This window comes from Vulpes vulpes, chromosome 4 (assembly GCF_048418805.1).
Source record: "Vulpes vulpes isolate BD-2025 chromosome 4, VulVul3, whole genome shotgun sequence".
Classification (NCBI taxonomy): domain Eukaryota; kingdom Metazoa; phylum Chordata; class Mammalia; order Carnivora; family Canidae; genus Vulpes; species Vulpes vulpes.
Window position 1 is genome coordinate 141,084,444 of NC_132783.1, and position 27,259 is coordinate 141,111,702.

General features: G+C 36.0%; 1 protein-coding gene across 6 annotated transcripts in view; it reads left to right on the top strand.

The window, feature by feature from the left end:
- The window catches only part of CDH12 (cadherin 12), a 972,572-nt gene that overhangs the window by 322,506 nt on the left and 622,807 nt on the right, over positions 1–27,259 (top strand). For all 6 annotated transcript variants that reach the window (XM_072757170.1, XM_072757167.1, XM_072757172.1 and 3 more), the window contains exon 2: positions 12,886–12,965. The gene's annotated coding sequence lies outside the window, so the exon portion shown is untranslated. The remainder of the gene's footprint in view (positions 1–12,885; positions 12,966–27,259) is intronic.

Consider the following 27,259-nt stretch of genomic DNA (forward strand, 5'->3'; position numbering starts at 1 on the left):
ACTGTACCTCACAGAAGCCCAAAGATTTAGCAGGATGGCTTTTAATCAAAGTGTTTGTATAGACCGAGGCCCGTGGAAATACCTGCCTGGACCCTGTACACCTTAGTGGTAACTGTAAGGAGTTGGTGTAGGGAATGATCATGAAAGCTGATGAAAGATGCAAGGACGCATGGAGGGCCCAGCTGAGGTTGGAGGCCAAGAATTGGGAGTGACATTGGTCTATAAAATCGTGACCCAAATGCTCGGTTGTTGAAACAGGAAAGAGTCATCTTTGCTTAGTTTCTAGTAAAATGAAAATGAGAAACAAAGGGCAAGGAGGGAGAGAGAGAGAGAGAGAGAGAGAGAGAGTAGAGACAAGGATCATTAACTTCTACATGTGGTATCATGACTGGATGGGGGTGGGGGCTTAAATAGAAAAAGTAATGGTCTAGTGTCCTTCACAATTTATGGCAGCAGACGCACACCCTATTTTGATGTGGCTTTGCTGGTCACCACTGTTTGTAATGTTTCAGCAGGTTATTTTATTTTAAAACCATCCCCAAAGGAGGTTTGTTCCCCAGATCTCATTGACCTCTCCACATTTGACTACATTGATCCCTTCCTTCTGAAACTCCTCTCATTTTTTTTCTTCTCTTGAAAATTCATGTTTATCCTCCAAGATTTACTTTAAATTTTTAAGCATTTGTGGAAAAACCTAATTCTCTTTGCTGTTTCAGTTAATTTCTGCAAATCTGTGTCTCCATAGAACCTCTGTTATGGGACTTGCAATATTTTATTTCCAACATTTGCCAATTTATCAGTTTTATCTTCAATGTTGCACATTTCCTCAGGTCAGAAATTACATCTAATTTATTTTCCTATTTGGTATCTATTCTATTATCAACAGTTTGCTAAATGAGTAATAGAATAAATACTGGAAATAAAGCTTGGAAAACAAAAAATGAACCTACTCTGTCTCTTTTTCCCTTTCCTTCTCTCTGGCCTTTTCTTCTTATATAACAGAGAAAAACAAGAAGGGTGGTATTGTACTGTCCAGTTCAATAAGCATATAATATTTGATTCTATATATGCACTTTTAAGGACAACATAACTTCCAGAAACACATATGCACAAAACACAAGAGATATATTAACTTGAGATAAAAATTCAAATTACCATTTTGAATAAATACATTTATACTGACATTAGGAAACTTAAGATTTTGAGACATAGAAGTAATAAGAACTAGAAACTCTAAATCTTTTTGTTCTTTTTTTTTAGATTAAAAAATTAATTTAGATAGCACACACACATGTGTGCACACATGATCTAGGAGTAGGGAGAGGGACAAGCGGACCCCTTGCTGAGCTGGGAGCCAAATGTGGGGCTCAGTCTTATGAACCTGAGATCATGACCTGAGCCAAAAGCAAGAGTTGACTTAATTTTAATTGACTGAGCCACCCAGACACCCCAAGAGATTTTTGTTCTTTAAATGAAATAGCAGAATGCCTATGTCCTGGGATTCTAATATTACTAATTTATTGTTAGAAAAAAAGGTTACAAAAATTCTAGTTTTAACAAGTGTCCTAATATGTAAGTTATAAAATATAGATTTGATATCAGGAATTTAATGGAGTTTAATAAGCTCATTAGTCCTGTGGTTAATTTTCTAGTTATAAATAAATTTAATTTTAATAATATGATTTCCTTCCACATGTGGAGGCTCTAAATTATTTGCTTTAACAAAGTTTTTCTGTAGTTTCCTGGCTAATAGTGTTAACTTAATTTTGCAATTGATATTTTAAACTCCCTATGAGCATAGGATTTTCAGGTGAGTAAAATGTGACTCTTATCAGAGTGATAAATAAAAGTACAGAATTTGCATTCTATAAAAATGAAAACAAGTTTTTAAGTGTGAGAAAAGCAAAACTTTAAATATAATACTATTTAAATAAACGTTAAGGGAAATATATTTTTTTCGTTAAGATATTTTAGCATTATTTATAATCATAAATATTAATACCGATTTTCAAGCAATCTTAAATATTTTTAAAAATCTAAATACATCTTATATTTTTAAAAATATTTCCTTATTTTGGGGGGGAAGGAGCTGAGGGAGAGGAAGAAAATGTCAAGCAGACCCCTACTGAGCACAGACCCTGAGGTAGAGCTGGATTCCAGGACCCTGAGATCATGACCTGAGCCCAAATCAAGAGTCAGAGGCTCAACTGACTGAACCATCCACCAGCCCCTAAATGCATTTTATTTTGAAAATATAAAATATTTAAAAAGTATATTATATTTAGTGGTTTTATCTTTCATTTATTAGTTTGCTAGAACTAATACTCTTTTAAAGATGCACATTATATTCTTTTACTAATATGTAACCTTACTATGGGTATTTTAGAAACCTTAGAAAAAGGAGAAGATACACATAATTCAGTGATGGAAGGAACATCATTTTTGTATGTATAGAATTGTTCTCATCTTCTTTCTAGTATTTTTTGTCCATTTATTTTTTAACACCTTTCTGATGATTCCATTTCTGTATTTATATCTTGTTGTCCCTTTACTTATTTTCTAGTTGATGTAATGAATATACCACATTTCAATTTTGTTAGTGTTCCCTTATGTGTTTGTAATTATAAATGTAGAGTTCTCTGATTACCAGAAATTAGAGTACAGCAATTAACTCTTAATAAAAATGAAAAATAAAATGCTTAATTTTCATAATTTATTTTACTAATTCCTAGACTTTTTTTGATGTAATAGAACCATTACGTCTCTTCTTCAAAAACAGCAAACGGTGGGCGCCTGGGTGGCTTAGTCATTTAAGCATCTGCCTTGGGCTCAGGTCATAGTCCTGGGGTCATGGGATCAAATCTTACCTCAGTCTCCCTGCTCAGTGTCTGCTTCTTCCTCTCCTTCTGTTCCTCCCTGAAATCATGCTCTTTCTCTCTCAAATGAATAACATACTTTCCTAAAAAAAGCAAATAAAATTTATATTACATATCTGTATTTAGAATCATTCATACTTATTTCCCTGTCTTTGATTTTTTTTTCCTTTTTTGTATAATTGTTTATGCCTAAGAGTCACAATTTTGGGTCAACTGATATTCATCTGTTCATGGCAGGATAGTGACAAATTATTATATAGGTGGCCTGGACCGATTTATATTTCTGCCAGTACTATAGGAATGTTCAAATAGTTCCGCGTCTTCTCAGCACTGGTAATTTTTATATGTTTTATTTTTGCCAGCTTAGTTGTCAGTTGCATCTTACTATGGCCTTAATGTATTTGATCTCTTTACTAGTAGGTTTGGGTATCATTAAATAAATTTTAAAAGTCCCATTTATATTACTGTTTTTTGTTCTTAAATATGTTTATGAGTTGCAACTAATTTAAAATAGAGTGTATTTTTCTAGTTGTATTTGAGAGTTACTTTAGATAATCGGAGTAATGATCATTTGTCATATCTATGACAAATATTGTTTCTCAACCTGTGCCATGTCTTTTTATCTTATTACATCTCTTGGTGAACAAATAATTTTAACTGTGTTAAAGAACTTTATTAGCCTGTCTTTGTATCGGTAGAATGTTTTAGTACATTTCTAATAATTTCCTATCCCAAGTTAATAAATACATTTTGTTTTGTCAAAAATTTTATACTACTTATTGAAAAGTCTGTGATTCCCTACTAGTTTTTCATTTTTTTTTCTGTATATCAGGTGTTCACTTATGGGTATGTGTGTATCTGTGTGTTCTCATCTGTTTCATCATTTTTTCTTTCCCATAATTCATATGACTGTTGTAAGTGATATAAGCCTTAGTCTTGCATAGAACAAAACTGTGTGCTGGTTAATGTGTGAACTATTCTCACCTTTATATTATTTAGTATCACTTTTACAACTTTGGTGAAAAACCTTGTTTCTTTTGCCCAGAATTATTTGAATTGATAGACTCTTGATACTGATTCAGTAAGGAAGGTGTCTCTCTACATGTATTTAGTTCTTATTTAACAGTTATCAGTCAGGTGTGACAATCACATCAATGAAGATTTCAAAAGAAAAATTGAGGCATAATAAAAATTTTAGGATTTTATTGGAGCAAAAATTGCTTCAAATTTGGCACCACCAAACCAGAAGTCTGGGACTTCTGGAACAATCTGTCAACAAGAGGTAAGGGAGAGACTTCTAACAGAGAAAGTGCAGAGGCCAAAAAATGGACATTACCTGATTGGTAATAGCTCAAAGCCTAGTTGGCTTTTGGTGATTGGTTGTCCTTGGGTCCAATTTCTTAACCTTGAGCCATTTATAGGCTTCATTTTTGGTTTGCTCAGGGAGGCCGCCATGGCATTTGAGCCCCATCAGTCTAATGACCTCCTTGTTTAACTGAACAAAGGTATTGTACCTTTTTTGTTAAATATATTTCTAGCTTTTTTTTTAATTTTTTTTTTTTATTATTTATTTATGATAGTCATACAGAGAGAGAGAGAGGCAGAGACACAGGCAGAGGGAGAAGCAGGCTCCATGCACCGGGAGCCCGACGTGGGATTCGATCCCGGGTCTCCAGGATCGCGCCCTGGGCCAAAGGCAGGCGCCAAACCGCTGCGCCACCCAGGGATCCCTATTTCTAGCTTTTTAATGAATATTTTTAAGATAAATGCTTTTTAAATTGCACTTTTTAAATCTTGTTGCAGGTCGATTGGAGTGCAGTTATCTAAATAAACATTGTTCAGAAACTTTCCTAAAATATTTTATTAGTTGTGAATTTTCAGTGGATGGTTTGATGAATGAAATTTTGAGCTTTTAGTGTAAAATGCAGACAGGCCTCCAAAAACTTTTAGTGCTCTACTTTTATGATCCTATCTCTGCTGTTTCTTGTTCTTATCTTTTTATCTTATTGAACTATATAGAGCATCTATTATGTTGTGTGATTTTAGACCAGAACCCATTATATTTGTTATAATTCAACTTTCAAGTTTTCTTTGTGGTGGAGGTTGTGAGGTCTTTTCTGCAGGGATTTGTTGTCATCTGGAAGGTGTTATATACCCCATTCCACTTTAAATCCAAGTTTTGATGTAAAGATTGATTTTGAACCAAATAATGTAAATGAATTCTCCAAATTCAAATGAGAGCTGCCTTCAACCACACATCCTCAGAGCAGACTTGTAGTGTTTTTTTTCTTCTTTTGATTTGTTGTTGTTGTTGTTTTAAAGCTCCAGAACAAAGATAAAGCTGCTTTGTTTCCTCGTTTAAGAAAGCCATTTTTTTTCCCCTGAGTGATAGCCTTCCTGGACTCCAGTTTTCTGCTGTTTTTTTTTAATTTGCCACTAACTCTGCCAATACAGAGCCTTCATTCACAGAACACTTGGGCTGCCAGCTTCTTGGATTCTTAATTAATCTCTTGTCTACAATATTCACTTACCTCCCTGTACTTGTCTGCCAGCTTGGCTCCTCACTGTCGACTCTTCTTTTATTTTTTTTTCAGGTTCATCCACTCATTGAAAAATGTGTTTGTTTCTGTGTGTATTATCATCTTGTTTTGGTTTAGTTATTTACTAACATGTTTGTCTATTACAGTAAAATTTCTATTCCTCCATTTTATGGGAAATCATTAATATTATTTTAAATGTTATGATACTATCAGTTACCCTAATTCGGACAAACCTATTTTTATACTATTCTATTCATTTAATGATTTATCTTTGTGTGTGTGTGTGTTATTTGGCCTATTAGTCTCTTTAAATGTATTGAGTGAATATACTCTTGTCATTTTAAAACGTCTCTTCCTTCATTTCTTTAGCACACTGGTTTTCTTTACATGTTTTGCATTTTAAGTACTCTATACTTAAGTATTACTCATTCTTTCTCAGAACTTCTAATGTATTTTGAACACAGAGACCTTAAATCAAGCCAAATATACATTGCAAAAGTCAGTATGTTCCTCTTTGAAACATGGGTGATGCTTCAGTGGTCCATGGTCTGAAGTTAGAAATCTGGGGACTATGATATTCATCGTCATATTTATTATTCAGTGGGTGTGGGGAAACACCAAGGTCCTGAGAGAGTGCCTATAGGGAAAAACCTCTTTTTTATCCCCCTGCATAAGTAAACAACCTTACACATCTGTTTTTCTATTTAATTGGGCCTCCTTTGCGAGTAATAACTGTATCAGGAGAGAACTTGACCACCTGTAGATGTTCCATTGGTTTGGCTGTGGTTTATTGGTGGACCTCATAGTGTGGTTACTTCGAAAGTTCTGGAAACAAAGCCTTTAAAGAATTTCTAAGTACAGTGTTCCACAGAGGCACCTCGGTTCTTAAGTCTTTTAATTTGTGAGTTATTAGTGGGATTTTATCAGAGCACTCTACCTGTTTTTCATTATAACATTTTTGGCAGAGATAATTATTACAGGTATCTTAAGCTTATTTGTGAAATAGACACATCTCATATTTTGGCAGAGATTTGTCTCTGATCCCTTTCATTACTATCTGGCATTATATAGGTTTTACTTATTTTTAAATATTTTTTTTTTCATTTTGGGAAAGCTATTGGAAATAAGACATATGTTTATGCCCAACTTGCAATCTTTGCAGTGAGTCCTGTCACCCAATAAAAGGTAACTACTAGTCCTCAGCTGATGTTAGTTCTAGGTTTTCTTACCTTAGTTGAAATGACCTCATGAATTGTGCTCTTTCAAACTTACTTGCTTTGAATACTGCCTGGGGTCTTGTTGAAGCACTTACACCACCTGTTTTTTTCACACTTCCCTCCATTTATGGTTTTCTGGTGTCATTTATTTTCATTGCTGTACATCTTGACCACTACCCTGCAATGGAGCAGGTTAGCTGCTAATAAGAGGAGTTATCTTTATGGCAAAAGCAGCTAGAAGAACACACAAAAAGTATCTGATCCTTAGATATAGCCTTTTTACCAATAAAATGGGTATCTGGTCTTATTGCTTTGTCACCTACGAGCCTTTACTAAGTATAATTCTCCTGAATCCAGTGTCGTCCTCTTTTATGAAAGTGCATGGTACTGGCCCACCATGTTTTCAAATATTTATGTACTCATAACTCATCTTAGTAATACCAATCTGTTTTGTGATTGTTTCTCCTAAGTTAGGTATATTATTCTTAATCATGATTACAATATAATAAAAAAAACCACTTTATTTGCCTTATCCAGCATCAATACATACTCAACATACAACACAAACCCCTTGCATGCAATTATATGCACACATGCACATACAGACCAAAAATACTGAAAATGTTTTCCAATAAATTGTAAGTACAAATATTTTTATGAATTTAATCACTGAAATGAACACAATAGTTGAAATATATAAAGTAATTAGTTATATTTGCATTTGTTGTGAATCAGGTGGTTTCAAACATGCCAATTACTTTAGGAATTTGAACAAAGTTACAGTAAACATTCTTGTGCCTTTCTCTTTGCGCATATGTGCAAGGCTTCGTCTAGAATGGTTATAAGGAGAGAAATTGCTGGGGCAGGTTACCTGCGTTTTCAACTTTACTAGATACTGCCACATGGTTTTTCAAAGCGGTTGTAACAATGTTCACTTCCAACACTATATGAAAGTTTTGATCACTCCACATCCTTGCTAATTATTGATCATATCAAGCATTTTATATAATTAAAAGCTACTTTTGCCAATCTAATTGAAGATGGAACAGTATGTCATTGTTATTTTAATTCACATTTCCCCCATAATAGCTGATGGAATCCCTTTTTGGTACTCTTTTTGGAAGTCCTGTTTTCCTTTCTGTAAACAGTTGGCTTATAATTTCAATATTTTTGACTACTGAAATTCTTATATAATCTATACTTGAAACTTAGCTTCATAAATTGCAAATATCTCCCTGCAATCACTAACATAGCTTCCTTTTGTTTGTGAAATTTAATTTTGAATACATTAATCTTAAGTAAAATTTGTCATTATTTTGCTTTGTGCTTTTAACATCTTTGTTTCAAAAAAAGCTTTTTGATTCCTATTTCATAAAAATATGTTCTATATTTTCTTTTATAATCTTAAGCTTTTATTTCCCTATACTGAAAGTTATTTTTGTGTATGATCTGATAAAGGAAACAATTTTGCTTTCTTCCTTTAACTCTGAAAACTTTAAATATATTATATATCTCTTCCAAAGTGTTCTATTATTTCCAGTTCTTAAGAAACAAATTTTCCATTCCATTGCTTCTGGTGATGTTCATTCATGTGTTTTGCTTTCATTTACTATTTTTTCCCTGCGATGGGAGTCTCGTGCCTTCGATTATGAAAGTATACTTTAAAGACATTTTTGTGTTTGCTCAGCTGAGACTCTGATGCTGTCACCAGTGCCATAATAATTTGGGTTGGAGTCCCCATTCTGTACATGTGTGTGAATCTGGACCTCCTATACACACCCAGTCTATGCTAACCCTATGATTTCTCCATGATGACCTCTTTCTGTGATCCTTGGTGAGCAGCTAGTATTTGTGCAGCTTCACAGAACTGATGTGCAGAAGGGTTTCTCATTCCCATCCCATAGACGGGACAACCCTCCTTACATTTACCCATTGCATGCAAGTGTCTTGTTCCTAGTTCCTTTAGTTCATATGGCGGCGGTGCAGGTGCCCTTAATAGAACTGGGAATTGAAATCTCACTGAAGCCATCATGCTTTTATTTATCTTGGATAATTTCGAACTCCTCAGCTCCTACTTCTCTTACTTGATTGCCAGTTCCTTTTTTCTGTCAGGTTTCCTTAAAAGTTGACCTGGCATGAGCTATTTTGTAACAAGTATAATAACTTCCAAATGCAGTATGTATTAGAATTTATGAGGTGTTCCTTTTAAAATGTGTCTACAGGTTTACTTAATTAAGATTTTTCTAAAGACCATGGAGCTATAATTCAGAAACTTCAGTCCTGTAGTAGTATCCAACGAAGCATAGCATAATGGTAGATTGGCAATGGTCCTAGTCTACCAGAAAGAGAAAGGATCACTTATTTAAGTTACAATATAAGTAATATCTATCCCTCAAAGCAAGTTAAAATTATGCCTGTGTTATATTGTCTTAAACCATATTTTAAAACACTCTTTCATTGTGTTTGATTATATTTCTAATACTGTCAGGGCTACACACATTGTGTTATGTGAAATCGACTCATGAGAAAAGTATTTTATTCTAGTAATGTTCTCTCCTCTATGGAAGGAGAAAGGAAGGTAGTCTGTGGTAGGCTGAAAAATAGCTTCACAAAATATAGCCATATCCTGATTCATGAAACCTATGCATTTTACCTTTTAAGGCAATAAAGGGTCTTTGTGAATGTGATTAAAGATCTTGAGATGGGAAGGTTATCCTTGGATGATTTAGGTGAGCCCAAAATGCAATTACATACAGATCTTCCTGAGCAACATTTTAACGAACCCATTACAAGTTGAAAATATCATAAGTCAAAAATGTATTTACAATTCCTAACCTACAGAACATCACAGATTAGTCTGGCCTACCTTAAACACACTCAAAACACTTCCATTAGCCTACAGTTGGGCAAAATCCTCCAACACCAAGTCTATTTGATAATAAACTATTGAGTATCTCATGTAACTTACTGAATAGTGTCCTGAAAGTGAAAAACAGAAATGGTGGTGTGGGTGTAGAATGATTTCCAGTGTATCACTTGTTTACCCTCATGATGGGATTGCTGACTGGGACCTGCACTTGCTGCTGTCACCCAGCATCGTGAGACGATCCTACCCACCTCACTAGTCCAAGGAAAGGTCAAAATTCGGGATTCAAAATTAGGTTTCCACTAAATGTGTATCACCTTCACACCATCACAAAGTCAAAAAATCTTAAGCTGAACTGTCCTCAGTTGGAGATTAACTATAGTTATAAGCATGGGGAGTTTTAACACGCAACTGAGGGGAAGCAATGTGAATGAGGAAAGAAAGATTTGAAGATGCCAGCCTTGAGGATTGGGAGGGTGGCCACAAGGCACAAACCGTGCTGGCAGTCACAAGAAATTAGAAGAGATGAGGAAAGAATTCTGCTCGAGGTCCTCTGGTGGGAGAAGAGTCCCACTCTCCCCTTGATTTCAGTCTTCTGACCTCTAAAATTGTGAAAGAATAAATTTCTGTTGCTTTAAACTAATACGTTTGTGGCCATTTCTTGTCACATCCACAGGGAATTGATACAGATTTGGGGATTTTTTAACCAACATTTCTAATATAATTTAAAGGTTTGGGATGGCTTAGAATTTCTTTCTTTCTTTAATGGTTTTTAATCTTAAGGATTTTGTCTGAGAGGTAAAACTGCTGTTAGTTACCAGATCTTTTAGTCTGCTCAGGCTGTCATAACAAATTACCATAGACTGGAGGGCTAAAAAAGGAAACCTCTATCTCTCCTAATTCTACAGATTGGGAACTCCTAGATTGAGATGCTGGAAGTTCCTGGATTCTGAGAGCCCTCCTTCTGGTTTGCAAATAGCCGTTTTCTCCACATGGCAGAGAGCAGGGAGGCAAGCTCTCTCCTGTTTCCTCTTATAAGGGCACTAATCCTTTTACTTTCCAAAGCTTCAACTCCAGATACCACCATATTGGGGATTATGACTGTAGCATGTGAATTTCAGGGAACACAAACATATGGTTCATAACGCTATAAAAACAGAAGCATTACAAGAGTTGATGATTTTTACTTCCAGAAAACAACCCATATGGATTACAAGTCTAGCCTATTGTTATATTTTCCAGTCAATTTTTGTGATAGAAGTAATAAATGCTTTTAAGTATTATGATTACAGTTTAGTTACAATGTTTATGATTACAGTTTAGTTACAATGTTTAATATGCAGATATTGATTTTAGCTATATTATAAATTCATTAAACATAAAAATTCTCTGGTAAAATGAATATAACTCAGATGCTTAAATAATTTAATTATATGGGGCACCTCGGTGGCTCAGTTGGTTAAGCATCTGACTCCTGATCTCAGCTCAGGTCTTGAGCTCAGGGTCTTGAGTTTGAGCTCCATGTTGGGCTCCATGCTGGGTGTGGAGTCTACTTAAAAACAAACAAACCAACAAACAAAAAACAATGAGCTTTTTGGGAGCATCAGGCCGGCTTAGTTGAAAGAGCATGCAACTCTTGATCTCAGACTTATGAGTTTGAACCCCACGTCGGGTGTAGAGATTATTCAAATAAAATACTTTGAAAAAACATATGCAACATAGGCATAGTGATAGGATCTACTATTAGAAGAAAATATATTAGTTTTTATAATAATATTTAATAATATTAATAATATTTAATAATATTAAATAATATATATTTCTATATGCGCCTTTTTTTGTATTAATTGTACAATACAACTAATTGTACTTTTTTGTACACTTGACAAAAAATTCAGGCAGCTATGGTTGTGTGCACACGGCATTGAAGACTTTTTTAAAGTATGATGAACTTCAGTAAGAATAAGTGACAATGCATATCCATGGACTGTCTTAAAGATTCCTCAGAATGAGACACCAGGAAAAAAAAAAAAGAATCAGACACCAGAGATGTATTTTCTAACTTGTATGAGCATCTTTCTTTGAGTCACTCCTTAAATATTACCAAGATAGGAACATTTCCAGCAGAAATGTAAGGTGCGTTTTCAATACTATAGTAAGACTTAAGACAGTATTTATTTGAAATATATTATGTGATTAGGGTCAGAGATATCAGTATAAAATAGTGGTTTCCATAAGAGAAACTTTTATGGATAGATATGTATACATGCCAACATAAATACATATATTTCCCAGGTCAGCCCACAGAAAAGAGTTAGAGGCAATGGTGCTCCCATAGCAACAGGCACACTTAGTGCCTAGACAATGGTTTCTAAACCATTCACCAGTCCAAGAAACCAGGATCCCTGAAAATATTGCTAAGTCTAGGGCTGAGGCAAGACATACATAAGATTAGCATGAATTTGCTCCAAGTGCCAGAATATAAGGAACTGCTCAATAAACATATTTATATGGAATGTCAAAAGGTCACAAAGCCAAGTGAAAGAGTTCACAAAAGGCCAAAGCTGGAACCAAAATAATCGGTGTACAAAATAAATATCCATGAATTCATACTGATGTAGACAGATTTCTGAATGAATTAATGACTGATTGACTACACAAGCAAACAAATTGGGTGAACAGAAAAATCTTTCTTGCAGAAGAATTCCAAATAAATCTTGAAAATATTTCCCACTCCAGGAGGTGGAACTTCATTCCCTACCCTTGAGTGTGGACTGTGTTTGTTGACTTGCTTCCAAAGGCACACTATGGAAGGAAGACCAGAAATCAGGCTGGTGTCGTGCATCCTCAATGTGAAGTTATGAGAATGACACTACCTGTATGGTCCAAAAACCAGCCTAAGGAGAATAATTAGGACCATTCATCCCCCTGGTCCAGTCATGAGAAAATCAGGCAGATTCCAGTTGAGAGACATTCTGTGAATGTCTGATCATTACTCTTCAAAACTCTCAAGATCATCAAAAACGAGGAAAATCTTAAAAAACATCATCTTCCAGAATAGGCTGAGGGGACGTAAAGGCCAAATTCAATATGATATGTGGAACAGAAAAACGGAGAAAAAGGGAGAAAAGGGAGAAAAACTCATGAGTCAGAATGACGTATCAGTGTTGGTTCATTTGAGTCTGTATATCGCAACGTATCACAAGTTACGATGATAACTAAATCATTGTAATGTAAATGCTAACAATAGAAAAAATGGATATGGGGCTTATGAGAACTCTGACCAATCTTTGCAACTTTTAAAGTATATGTGAGGTATTCTAAAGTAAATGTATATTATTAAAATTGTTTTGACATTACAACTTTATGTATGTTTGTTTTCCCAGCTCTGTTTGACTCTGGGAATACAGTCCATTTGGAACTCAATGAAATGCTGGAGTTTTAAAGGATGCCAGCCTTTTCAAAGGTAGGTGGCATTTAACTACTGTTAACTTATGTGTTGCTGGGTCTTAATAATTCAAAATTCAAATTCTTTTAAAAACTTATTTACTTTTAAAAATATTTTATGAGAAATCAAAATATTCAAACGTTTGTATGCTTATAGACAGTTGACATGAACGTGACATAACCATCAAACTTAAGTAGGCACTTTTTAAAGCAAGAGTTCTATATATTTAAGCTTCTTCGCTGAATTTTACTCACACCGTTTCAATTTACATGCAGATTTGAGAAGACCTAGTGGCTGTGTGCCTCCTTAAGAACAGAAATTGATTTTCTCCTTTTATGTTTTTATGACACATTGCCTACTCCCTCATAATTAGTGGATATTACTTTTGTCAATTGGACATGTCTCATTTCAAAGGCAAACTTTAGATGAAGCTCTAACACAGGAAACAAAGAGACACTGTCTCAAATTTTCTTGTCTTTATTAATATTAATACGGCAGGCTAGCTCAGTTGTTTCTTGGGCAGGTGAGTTGTAGGCTGCTTTGCTGATGGCAGGAAACTGAACTCTGAGATTTAGACACTTAGAGTTAACCTTCTCGAGATGGTAATTAAAGCACTGCCTTGACACTCCCTGCTTGGTAATTGCAGCATCTGTTCTTAGGCTCTAGTCAAAATAAGCTTCCCATTCTCAGTTCTCAATCAGTGATCAATTAAGATTAACCATTGATATAATAGCTCGGAAAGAAAAGGTTAAAGAGATAAGGCAAATGTAATTAAACTAGTGTGGCTTTATGGATCTTGCTGTGATATTTATTCAACTCTCTCTGCATATTCACATTTAATAAATGAGACACTAAACTGTTTCCTTTTGTTTTTTAGCTTTTCTTTGATGAGACCTATTTATTCAAAAATTATTACAGTTTAATCTAGTTTTATAACATAATCAATTAATTTCAAGTATCAGATTTGAGTAAAACCCATACGGATTTTAGATACAATTTTTCAAGAGTAATAATTTAAAATGGAATTAACTATTTGATATCAAATATCAAATACTAATTCCTTTTGCCATCTATCTTACCTTTCAATTTGTTATCATCAATCTGCAGAATTTCCATATGGAAAACCTCTTACTTTTACCTTGTAAAATTTTCACATTTTTATAGAAAATTTGGATACTTTGGAAATCTCTGATCTCGGATAATTTTGGAGTGGGGATTTCATTCCAGATCTCATGCTCAAATTGGTAGTATAAGAGAGCCTCCTAGTTCAGAATTAATTCTGGTAAACCAACAAAACCGATTCCAGTTTTGTCTTTTTTACAAAACCATGATTTCAGCGACCTAAATATTATCTATGATACAAGTATGAGTAATCAAAAATTAATACCACATCATACTAATTATTAATGCAGGATTTTACGTCTTTTTCTTTGAAGCATAATGAAACATTAAAATGTCCAAAGATCCAACTAAAAAAGAAGCACACTCTTCTCAAATGTCCTTTGGTTCTCTCTGTGCTATAACCAAAGTTAAAAGGAATATATAGGAATTCGATCATTTTACATAAGAATAGTTTAAATATAGAAACTTGAGAAAGGATGACTTTAAAGTAATTAGAATCTTCACTTGTTTTCAATGAGGCAAGAATTCAAATGAATGCAGAAGGCATTTGTAGAGAAATGACTTGGAATTGCTTTCCTTTTAATGTGAGGGTTTTCGTGAACTTCAGGTGAGAAAATAGACCTGAAAGTAATCGCAATGAAATGATATCCAAGAGAGTGGATAGATAGAGTGGTAGGTATCCAAGAACATTGAAGATATAGGTTTCCAGCCCAACAAACTTAGTATTATAATATTTGTCTTTCATTAATTCAATTTTGAATAGAGTAATGCTCTGGGGCCTGTTTAAAATCCTACCATCTCTTTGCAACAAATACACTTTTTGAACAATCAAAGAATGAGCAATCAATTTCTCTTCCGGAATTTCATAAAGTTTAGTGTTTGTCCTACTTGTCATTTATACTCATGATTGCTTAACAAGTAATTAGATTAACTTTCTACAAATCATCTGAAAATGAAAGACAAGATGAAGGAAATGATTCTTTTTTTCATATGGCCAGCCCATACTTTGATTACGTAATAATTTTGTGTTCCAATATGAAAAATGCTGTGGTTGCAGAGAAGTTTGGATGAGATTTCTTTGTAGGTTATGGTTGAAAGAGGAGGGAAAATGCAGAAATGATGCATTTGAACTGGACTTTAAAGCTAAGTGGCTACAAGTACATCAGGAAAAGAGGATAGAGGTTCATAAGGCATGAAGGTGTAGAACGGTTCATGTGTGGTGACTTTTAAGCCATTTGGACAGTTAGGAAATGCAGTGTATATCAAGTGTAAGCACAGTTGGTAGATAAACCTAGAAGAGTAGACCCAGTAGATGAAGAACCTTGAAGAAAGTTTAAGAACTTATCTGGGCTGTGGGGTTTGTTAGGACATATGGAGCTATGTTTGTTGTTGCTACTTATTTTTGAGTGTGGAGAAACAACATGATCAGGGTGTGTATGTGTGTAAATGTGTGTATTTAAGAAAATAATTGCTGGCAATGCATTAAGGGATTATATAAATGTATATTATACAATATGTATATATATAAATATTTGCCAGATCTTTAGGAAGTACCAATATCATCTTACTTGTGTCTAGACTCTATATTCTCTTAGACAATTACTTGTATGTAATCAATATTCAAAAGGCATTTGTTTATTTAGAGATATATTTAGTTTAGGGTAGAAACTGAATTGGATCCTTAAAGATTCCTTTAATACTTCATTTCATGATGCCAAGGGAAAAAGGAAAGTTTTGGAAATGAATACGGAGACTGACACAGAGGTAAACAAATAAGAGATCTGTCTTAAAAAAAAAAAAAAAAGTCTTTAGGGCATTGGTATGAATATCAGGTCTTGACACCGAGGAACCATGCCTCTCAGCAGTGATGAGGTGAAAAGGAAACTGATGAAAACACAGAGGGAGCAACAGATCTGCTCAGCCAGGAGTGGATTTGAGCATTTCTGGTTTTAGTGCTCACAACATCCTGCTGAGTTGACAATAGGGTTCAAAAAATGAATTGCAGAGCCATCTGTTTAAAAAAGAAATGTACTTTGTAAGGCATTACTAGAAATCATTTTGTAAATTTTGTTAGTGAGGTTTTCCCCTGATGGGTTATTGTTTGCACTGCAATTAGCACATTTGAAAAAAAAAAGTGCTGGGATATTTCTAATTTGGGGGAACTGTCAAAGGCCAGTCATCTGAGACATGCCTGTAAGGATTTCACAATGGACTTGTCATTAGGAATTATGAGTCGTCATCTGCACAAAATAATAAGCAGAGAAAATAAAGGAAAATACTGAGGAAGTTGACTATTTCTTCTTAGACTCTGCTTGACTTCTTATTCAGGAGAAAGAATTGTTCCAATTACTCATGATTGCTGCAAGTTTCCAGGATTATTAAAACAGGTTTACTACAAGCGATCACAGTAGAAGAAAAACAAAATCTAAAGAGGTACTTCGATCTTCCACAAATTTTCCTGTACATAATTTTTTTTTAATTTCTTTGTCAGTATTTGGTTCAAAGAACCATAGGCCACAAGATGCTCTTAAAATCTTGCACCCTCCGAGACTGAAAGGTCGCTCAACATGTGCCTTTATCGCACGGCACATATCTTTGGTTAATTTTATTTTATTTATTTATTTATTTTTTTCAAATCAGTTTTTTTTTTTTTTAATTTTTATTTTTATTTATGATAGTCACAGAGAAAGAGAGAGAGAGAGGCAGAGACACAGGCGGAGGGGGAAGCAGGCTCCATGCACCGGGAGCCCGATGTGGGATTCGATCCCGGGTCTCCAGGATCGCGCCCTAGGCCAAAGGCAGGCGCCAAACCGCTGCGCCACCCAGGGATCCCTCTTTGGTTAATTTTAAAGGTCACTTTCCTTCTCTGAACCTGAAGGTGGAGTTCCTTAACTAAAAAAGAAAGATATAAATACATGGAAAGGTTTTTCTGTTTTGTTTTGTCTTCTAGCTTGAAAGTAATCCTGTTTATATGTCATGCTGCTTTGATGTTGTGTGACAGGTCCTAATCCAGGTTGTGGTCCTATCATTCAGGTTAGCTTAAAATTTCTTTAGGATGTAAGCAAGTAAAACTGTACATGGTCTTTGTTCTAAAAAAAAAAAAAAAAAATCCTGCAGGAGAGATGAAGAGAATGCTTGGTTCTGGTCTATGGGACAACAATCCATAATTTACTTTGCAGATGTCTGTGTAATTTAAGCAGCAGGGGGAACAACCACACAGTTGTAGCTGCTCTGGGGAAAGGATGCCAGGAGGCTCATAAATCATGGTAAGGATTAAAAGCAATGAGTATTCATCTTCTTAGCCTCGTAAAGGCAGTATTGGAAAGCCAAGGGTTAGAACGTACAGAGCCTGGAATCTCCGTGCAGGGATAAAAGGTGTCAAAGTTTTTCAGGCTTTTCTCAATTAGCACTGACCTGCCATTTGCAAGTCAGCAGAACATAATTTTAAAGCTGGTTTTAAAAAGCCTCCTTTCCGGAGAGAAAATGAGTGGGCGAAATCAGAAGAGGGTGACAAAGCATGAGGGACTCCTAACTCTGGGAAACGAACAAGGGGTAGTGGAAGGGGAGGTGGGCAGGGGGTACGGGATGACTGGGTGACAGGCACTGAGGGGGGCACTTGACAGGATGAGCCCTGGGTGTTATACTATATGTTGGCAAATCGAACTTCAATAAAATATATATACAAAAATAAAAAAGGAATAAAAGTAAATGAAAATAATTTAAAAATTAAAAAATAAAATAAAAAAATAAAAAGCCTCCTTTCTTTCCACATTTCAAAATAAGTGATCAGATGTATTTCTAGGGCGGATGAAAAATGGAGTCAAATTGTAAAGAAAGGCCAATCATCTTCTTAGATTAAAACATGTTTCTTTTTGGACGGTATCTGGAAAGTGACCTTAAAATAGCTCATCTGAAAAGACTTCATCATTTAGCTAAACATTTTTGATGTGAAATGTCATGAGGAAATTCTAACTTCACAATAGTCAAATGAAGGAGATATAGACAGCTGGGTCTCTTCTATAACATTTAGTAAACAAATGGCCTGTTACTAATTGTTTATATTTGAAGAATTATTCTAATCAAGGGTCTTTGGATGCAAATGAGTTGTCCACAGTGACAAGTTTCATTTGTTGTTGTTGTTGTTGAAGATAAACACTTTAATAATAGAATGTTAAAGCTTTTGAAAAATACCAATTTGCTAATTTTTTCAGTATTCTTTTAAATGAGTTCATGATATAGACGAACTTGGCAATTTTATAAAAACACAAGTAAAGAGCAGAGAATAACAAAATCACTTATTCGAGGATAATTATGAGCTTATTAAGGAGACACAAATAGACTCCAGTTTCTGATTCCCTAGTTCAATATCAAATATCCCTTGGCAAGGATTTATTTTTTTATCGTAGCTGATACTTAATTATCTATTTCAGTTAAGAGGAGCGATGGTGTGAGTAATCCAGAGTGGCCTATAATTAAAAACATATATCTGGCATTGAAACATATTTTGTGTCTTGATTTGAACATGATTTCATCTGACATTTTAGAAAGTCTCAACTGCCCTTCTTTGAAAACAACCAGAGTAACATAGCAGACATTGGAATTTGGGCTACTTCTGCACCAAATGTAACCTGTTCCACACCCCATCATGGGGACAAATAACCTTTCTTGCCGTTTAGCAGACACTACGACGCTACTCCAATTTCCTTCCAATACCTTTTTTAGCTACACTTTCCCTTCCTCTGGAAGGGTGATCCAGGACCATGTGTTTCCAGACAAGCTTGTACAAGCTTGATTTTTTTTTTTTTTTTTTTTTGAGTCAAACAGCTTTGTTGTATTGTGTGCCGGTGCATTTGGTTGTTGCTTGATCTGTTTTGTGACCACACCACCCTGAATATTCCATTAACAGTTTAAAAGAAGGAGGGTACAGAACTTGGGGACTCGGTGAGGCTTCTTTGCCTTATATCCAGTAACACTGGTATTGATTTTTTTACTTGGTGGTGCTAAAGATATGGTGGATACTTAATATGTGTTGTTGGATTAGACATCGACTAAATCACTTTTGACTTCATATTACTTCATATTACTACTTGCTATTTAACCACGAAATCATGGGTCCTAAAAACAAACAAACAAAAAATCTCCTAAAAAACAAACAAAAAATAATAGGCTACCAAAGAGCAAATATTTGCCCCTGAATTACTTTCAGTAATTACTAAATGGGGAAAATTGATTAGAAAGAAATGATATTATATGTTAAAGGGATCTCAGTAGCATTTTAAAATGCTGTTTTATGTTTAAAATGCCTCTGTAGAATGAGTGAAGTAAGACAAAAACTAAATTACTTTTCCTCTTTATTTTATTTTTCCTTAATAATTTTCTTCTTAATCTACTTAAAGCATCCGAATATGGGTTTGGGAGGACTATAGATGATATAGATGATACAGATTCACGGATTAGTTCACTCAAAAGTAGTTTTGAAAATAGTCCAAATATTAATTTGTGCCCAGAACTCTTCTCCAAGTAGTGGATAAACTTGCGAAAAATACCATTAAAAATTAGTAACCTCCATTGGTATTTTCATTATAGCAAAGAGAAAAACAACCCAAGTAATGAAATTATACAATTTTTAATTTATATTAAGATTGTAGAGAAAATTGTTTATAAAATTCATAATGCTATGCAGAAAAATAAGTCAGGATGAGGGGTAGGTAGTTTCTGGGTTGTAGAGGAATGGAGAAATAATATTTTGCTAATTCTAAATGTATATTTAGAGAAGGTCCTCCCAATTAAATAATATTTGAAAAGACTTGAAGGGGATGTTGGAGCAAGCCATGAGGGTACACACGTACATATATAATGCATGTATGTCAGACATAGATGTTCATCTTAAGACATTTTCAATGATCAATGAAGTAATTAGCAGAACAACACAAGATCTAACTTTGGAAATAGAAGAGAAACAAAGTGTAGGAAAACAACCACCAAGGGTATATTAAAAAATATGAAAAAAGCCCAGAGAAACTTAGTATGAATCTTTTAAACTTTTGCAATCTTAGTCAGCTGGCTTGAAATGGAAGGGGACCCATGGGTTTCTGGCATCAAAGAAATACGGAAGAAGGAGAATATTCCACTCCCTTCAAATCCCAGAGAAAAACAAAGAAGAAACCCACTTAAGTGGGTTTATTACAGGTCAGACACTGTCCTAAGCATCTGCAAATGTTATATGCAAACTTAAACTCACATCGTCCCTATAACGACCCTCTGAGATGACACGAGTTTTAAGTCTATATTATCCTATGTTATAGATAGAGGAAATGAAGCTTGGAGAAGTTAAATAATTTGCCCACATTAATACTACTCATAAATGTCTATCCTGGATTCCAATCTAGACAATCCAGCAAAAAGATCAGGCTTATAAATTCTACAATTTGGTGCCACATCTATGCCCTCTAACTCCTGGAACCTTAAGCTGTCCAGGTGACCCATTAGGGCCCAGTACAGTAGATGCTACTTTGTTAACCATATGATAGATAATGCATTTCGTTTTATGTTGCTGACATGAAAATTTTGTTTTTGACTCTGAGTTTACGTGCTCTGGGAAAAGTGGTGAAACATAATGTAGATTTATTTTGACCTGTGTCACTTTGTTATAATCTTTCATTGGTAATTTGAAATGCGTATGACATGACTGGATGACTTTTGAACCATGAACCACAAGTATGTCTTTATTTGCCTTAAAATGGCATAGAAATCCCAGAGATAAACTGCTCTTTACACCTAAATAATCTGCATGCCCCCCCATATTTTAGCTGTACAGTTGGTTGTAATAGGCGCTATAAGAGGGGTGCCCACTAAGGGTGCTTTTACAAGAAAGTGAGAAGGCCACACTACTGAAACTGTACCAAGGGTTTAGGATCAAGAGAAGTTGCAGAAATCCTGAGGGTGGTTTTGGAATAAGATAAAGAGTCATAAAGAAACTCAAAATGGTGGTAAGAGTCAGTGAAAGTCTGTGTTGCCAAATGGGCTGCATATAAAGACAGGAGGTATATGATCAAGAAATGGTGATGGAATTCTGTATGTTGACAAATTGAATACCAATAAAAAATAAATTTATAATATTAAAAAAAAAGAAATGGTGATGGAGGTTTTCTGACCAAAGAAAATGAAACACTGCCAGGCTTTTAGAACTGCCAAAAATGATTGGATCTCAACTTAATTGCCTGGGTACTCTGGGTACTTCGCATGCTCACACTTGGCCCTCTAAAGTCTCTGTAAGAGCCAGAGAGAATGGCAACAGTGGAAATGAGTAAAAACACTTCACCTATCTTTCCACCCAAGGACCATCGCTGAATATTGAGATTTTTATGGGGTTAGAAGAAATCATACTGTGTCCTTAGTATAAATTAACCAAACAGTTCCATCATTTATGGCAGGTACAAATTATAACCTTTCCTATGTTCCTACCTTGCTCTGATTTTCCAAGAACTGTGTCTTGTGATATCCAAAGAAGAGATCATCAATTTACTCCGAGGCTTCTCATAAGGTAGTTCCCGTCAATAGGATATACAGTAATTCAGTCTGAAAGGCCCTTGTACCTGCATCTAATCTACATTATCAAAAGTATATTTTTAAACTTCATCTACCTATATTTTCGCAATAATCATTTATCATCATTACATGTTATTATAATAACATATATATTATTTAAGATTAGTTTTAGCCAGTGCCCCCAAATGATGAGGCATATTTCCTAAGAATTCTTTTCATAATTGCATGGATTGCAATGTCACAGACTATATTTGCAGTGAGACTTAAATATGTAATGACAATATTATGTCTGTTTTCAGAACCTATATGACATTTCCCGTGAGCAGCCTCTCCTTCGGTTTAAAATTTCATGATGTCCAAAAATTTAAGTAGTGTCTGAAAATGCATATCAGTATCTTTAGGGTATTGTTCATTCGGTCTGTCACATCCTTCCCTGGGCTTCCCTTAAAGATGCAAGGGGCTCATGGGATCTTGTAGAATTGGGAGCAAGAGGGCTCCTTGGAACAGTGATGAGCCTGTCCTGTGGAATGATTGGCTCAGTTCCTTCAGTTCCTTTGAGTCCAGTTGCTTCCATGAACATATTTGTTATATATTATTGATATTTTTGGCTAATACACATGTCATCTCTTCTTCTCAGTTCATTGAGGTCCTTCCTCTGTTACCCATGCTGCTTCAACCTCATGAGTTATCTGAGGTTGCAGATTTTGAGTGTAGCCACCTTGTTGCCTTTTCGAGTGCCTGAGAGCACTGAGTTTTGACTCATTTTCCCCTCGTGTGTTTGGCTGTACCCATTCGATGACTCTCTTCGTATGTTCTCCATAGCCAGACTTCACTGCCAGATGGAAGCTGCTACTTAAACTGTGGACAGACACAGGGTCCTTGGAAATCAAATGCATTGTTTGTACATAATGCATAGGGTCTCATGCCCCTGTTAATTGAATTAATATTTACAAAAATACATCCTCCCCTTCTAGCTTAATAATTCTTTCCCACACATGGATAGCCTATTACCACAGTGAGTGTTCCAAGACTTTCAATGAACATTTTTTTTAAGGAATGTTTATATCAAGAGCAGTGGGCTCCTTTAAAGTTTTTGCTGCATATGATGAGACAGATGGAGAAATTCATTTCTTTAAGCACGATATTTATTGCATCTTTCTATGTTATTTGAAATCCATTCTTCCTCTTGCCCCTAGGGGATGTCTGTCATCTAAGCACATGTTTGAAACTAGATAGAAAGCATATGTCCTGTGTATCCCATGAGGGAGACAGAAAGGGTGAAATATAGGATAACTGCATCTTCAATTGTGCAAAAGGGAGTCTCCTTTTTGTGGCTGGAATTCCTTGCATAGTGCACGATGCTGTGTGGTAGCCTTCTGGTAGTTTAATTATCATTGCATTTCATTTCATAACTAGAATGGGTCTTCTGGAAGCTAAGGAATATTGAAACTTGGCATAAATGTCTCTGGGGTGTAATTATATCTAAAATCGAATTCTTAGGCCTTATCACAGAGTACTCCTTGTGTTTCAGAGCAGCAATAGGTAACTCTAGTGACAAATTTATCCTGACCTTATGTGTCTTACAAAGCTCTTCGCGGTCCCATTTTTGTTTTGCTGCTTTATTTAGAGCCACTCTTCACCCGGTACTCTGTGCTAACACATACACCCTACAAAACCTCCAGTTTCTCAGCTACAGCCTGACAGGGCTTTCGCATGCTCACACTTGGCCCAAAAGTCCCCTCCCCTGCTGTCCACCTGCACACACCTCCCCTCCCTGCCCCATCTCACGGCTCCCCACTCAACTGTCCCTCTGTTCTCTGCGTCCTTCTTGTCTCCAGAATCTGTGGCAGGTTCATTAGTTTGGCCATCCCATCGCATCGGATTCTAGGCTGTTTGTTTTTCTGTATCTGATAATAAACTGAAGGTATCATGGTCTCCTGGCCTCATCTCAAGCCCTGGCTCCACGCCTTCCAATCACCTATTCTCAATCTAGTATGTTCCTGTTAGACTGGCCTTCTTCCACTTACTCGGTCTCCCCATCACCCATCACCTCAGGATATCCATATACTTTTCCATCTTCAAAGCAACAGTTTTATCCCCTTCCATCCATAATTACCTGAGAAGAATTTTACTCAATTTTCAGATCACCTCAATGGATACTTATTTGGGGAAAAATGAAGGTTAAGAAAAAAAATCTGATTTAATTGAGGTGAGCCTAAATTGTGAGCAACAATTATATTGCATTAGATGTTTGCTTGTAATTTTGGATTTAGAGGAATGATTATCACTGACTTAAGGGCCTAGAAGAATTAGGTTAGTTTAAAAAGAAAAACATGTTAAATACACCGTAAGACTTTAAGAGGGGTTCAAAATTCAGTCTTATAAAATTAGTCACTGGAGCACTGCAAGGCAATGAGATGATGGGAGAAAGGAGTAAACATCAGTCACGTTATTTCAGAACTGTGTTATCGAGGGATACATTATCATGCTGATTCACTCCAACAGACTAGCATAAATCTGAGGCTCATTAAGAGATAACAGGAATCTCTATGTTAAGCAGAAAGTTGAATTTTATGAAGAAGTACCTGTTTGAAAGTATGTAAGCTACGGTGGGAGGGGCTGGTGCTGCCAAACGTCCTGGAATGAGACTCAGAACACCATCAAAGGGATGGCCAGCCAAAGGGTTGTCTCCCTTGGGACAGGAAGGAACATGGGGAGAAGAAGGTACCAACAGCTCTGGGATAATTCTTAGTCAAAATCCATGTATCAAAACTCCCCACCCACAGCTGACTGCAAGAGCACGTGGCCTCCCCACAACCCAGGTATGGGAAGCTGCAGCTGCAAGGGCCGGCCCGATGGATACCACTAAACTGGCTGATTCCACATCATCGTCCTCTCTTTTCCTGCTTAACTTGGTTCACAGCTAAATGCAAGGATCTCAGAACCCGTCTCATTGGCAGAAAACAAATCATGTGGAGTCCTAGCTTGACAAAATGTGAAAAGCAAATTTCACTCTCTAGCATCTGCCGGATGTTAAAGCAACACTCGAAGGCAGTTGGTTAACAGTTGCTCAGCGAACCAGTACCCTTTACGGTAAAAGATATTTTTTCAAATATTACTCTGAACCATTTATAGGTGCTATTTTTTGTTGAGCAAAAAGTGAGTGAATATTGGCAATTTTTATTATTTGAACGATGTGCATATAAATGTCATATATATGTTATATATATATATATATTCCTTAAATGGAAACCATTGTCCGTGCCACCCAGACCGGCCTGCTCCGCCTGCAGCTGCACAGCTCCCTCCCCCCCTTTTTTAAAAGCCCCATTCCTGCTCATTGTTTTATTTCTCTTGTGCTGTTCCAGTCCCTGAGTACATCAGACATGGGGCTGCGTTAGGACGGCATAAAAAAGCATCAGTTTCACCTCCCAACTCTGCTAATTCCTCCAGTGAACATACACATGGATAATGGTCTTTTAACATACCTGGCAATTTAGAAGTCTTTTCTTGAATACGTTGAGAATGTCTAACTCCTGTTGGAAACTTTAGCTCTTTAAATGTAGAATCTGTATTGTCAAACCGTATCTTTTTTGTACTTGGTAGGTAAGGTGTAGTAGACACATCATATTTAATTAAGCAACAACCTCCAGTTTCTGCAGTGGGGGGTTTTAACATCATTGGTTAGATCGTTTGTTTTATCTTGCTCTTTTTCATCATCTTGAAATACCATATTTCTAGGCTTCTTTTCCATTTCTGGTTTTCCTGACTCTCGATTAAAACCTGTATCTTCACTGTTGACATCCTGGATATATTCCCTGGTTGCACAAGCCTCAACATTTTCTCCATATTTGACTTTTTCTTGACTCTTCATTGCTAGAATGTCTGCAATTACATGTCGTGTTTCTTGGATAGGCTGAGCCCCTGCCAGAATAGTTTTCTCATAGATTGTGATGATATTTTCAATAGGACTTGTGAGTGGTACGATACGTGCAAGGCATCTCCTAATCTTAAGTTTTTTGGCATCTGAAATATATATGTTATATATATATATATATATGATATATATGAGTGTCAGCGGTCATGAAAATAACGAAAAACATTTGTTGATAATAGGCCATTGGATAGAGGTAAAACGGTATCTGTAAGTTTTGAATGTATAGTCTGAACCTATAGAAGCTGATGCTCACAGAGAAAGAATAGTCATGCAAGTACAACTAGATCCAAATTGTACTGCATTTTTATTGCCTTCTTTTCACCTTGGTAGAGGGGGTTCAGCCCCAGGGTTACAGCCAGCGCTGAACACACAATTCCTGACACTGGGCAGATGCCTTGGGCAGCAGTTTATTAGGCGCACATACCCATAGCATGGGGGGGTGGACACTGTGCCATACGGGGGCCGCGTGGGGGGCGTACTTGGGAAGAGCAAACAAGCAAGGGCTGTGGGAGGCAGGCTTGGTAATAACAGGATTAGATGATCTCCTGTGCCTGCAGGATTGACTTTGGTAAATAATCCCGTGGGCTGCTGGGAACTGACATTTGCTCCCTGGGGGTAATCAGGCACTGTGCCTGATTCCTGTGATTAGGACAGTTGTTTGGCGAGTAGACCTTATTCCTGGGCCCACAATGGGAGGGGGATGTTGCCATGAAGACGTTCAAAGCCCTCCTGGTTCCTCCCCCAGCCTCATGCCAAGGAACACACAGTAGCAGGACTTAATTTTAGGTCTTTTACCACAAACGGTGGTATGTTTGCACCTTACATAATGTGAATATAATTCTTTTTTTTGAATTTGGAAGTAAAGACAATTGATAAGTTTCAGATTTCTTGTAGGAAGTGTTTTAAATTGACATTTAATAAAATTATAAATTTAGTTCCTTTCTCTTGAGCCACATTTCACATGTCCAAGAGCCACACGCATGTGATTAGTGACTGTTGTATATAGACCGTCATTGAAATGAACAAATGGACACTCAAATAATTAACACTTATAGCCTAGCGGATGCAGAGATTAAAACTCGGTTCTAAACTTGCTTAAACTATCAGATATTTATATTTCTTGTTTGGGATCATATGGTAGTTGGGCTAGAGATGGAGAAAACGATACCTCTTGACAAGAGAATACATCGGAGGAAACACATATGTAATTGGACAACCAAATTAAAATTATGCAGAAATAATTCAGGTGAAGTGAGAAATTCAATTTTCTCTACCTAATTTAAAAAAAATGTTATTCTAGTTTCAGTAAAAATGGCATCTTAAAAATAATGTGTGCTCCATGAACCTTAAATCTATTCTCAGGGCCATGTTTAGTGCCTCCCAAATATTGTTGTATATGAATGAAATTGAGCGTGTGCATCCATTCATCGAGTCACTCGTTCATTTAACAGTTTTCAGCCATGCAGTCTAAGCACGATTTGGTTGCCTTGGGATAATTTTTTTTAAGGTTTTATTTATTTATTCATGAAACACACACACACACACAGAGAGAGAGAGAGAGAGAGAGAGAGGCAGAGACACAGGCAGAGGGAGAAGCAGGCTCCATGCAGGGAGCCCCACATGGGACTTGATCCTGGGTCTCCAGGATCACGCCCTGGGCTGAAGGCAGATGCCCAACCACGGAGCCAGCCAGGTTACCCTCCCT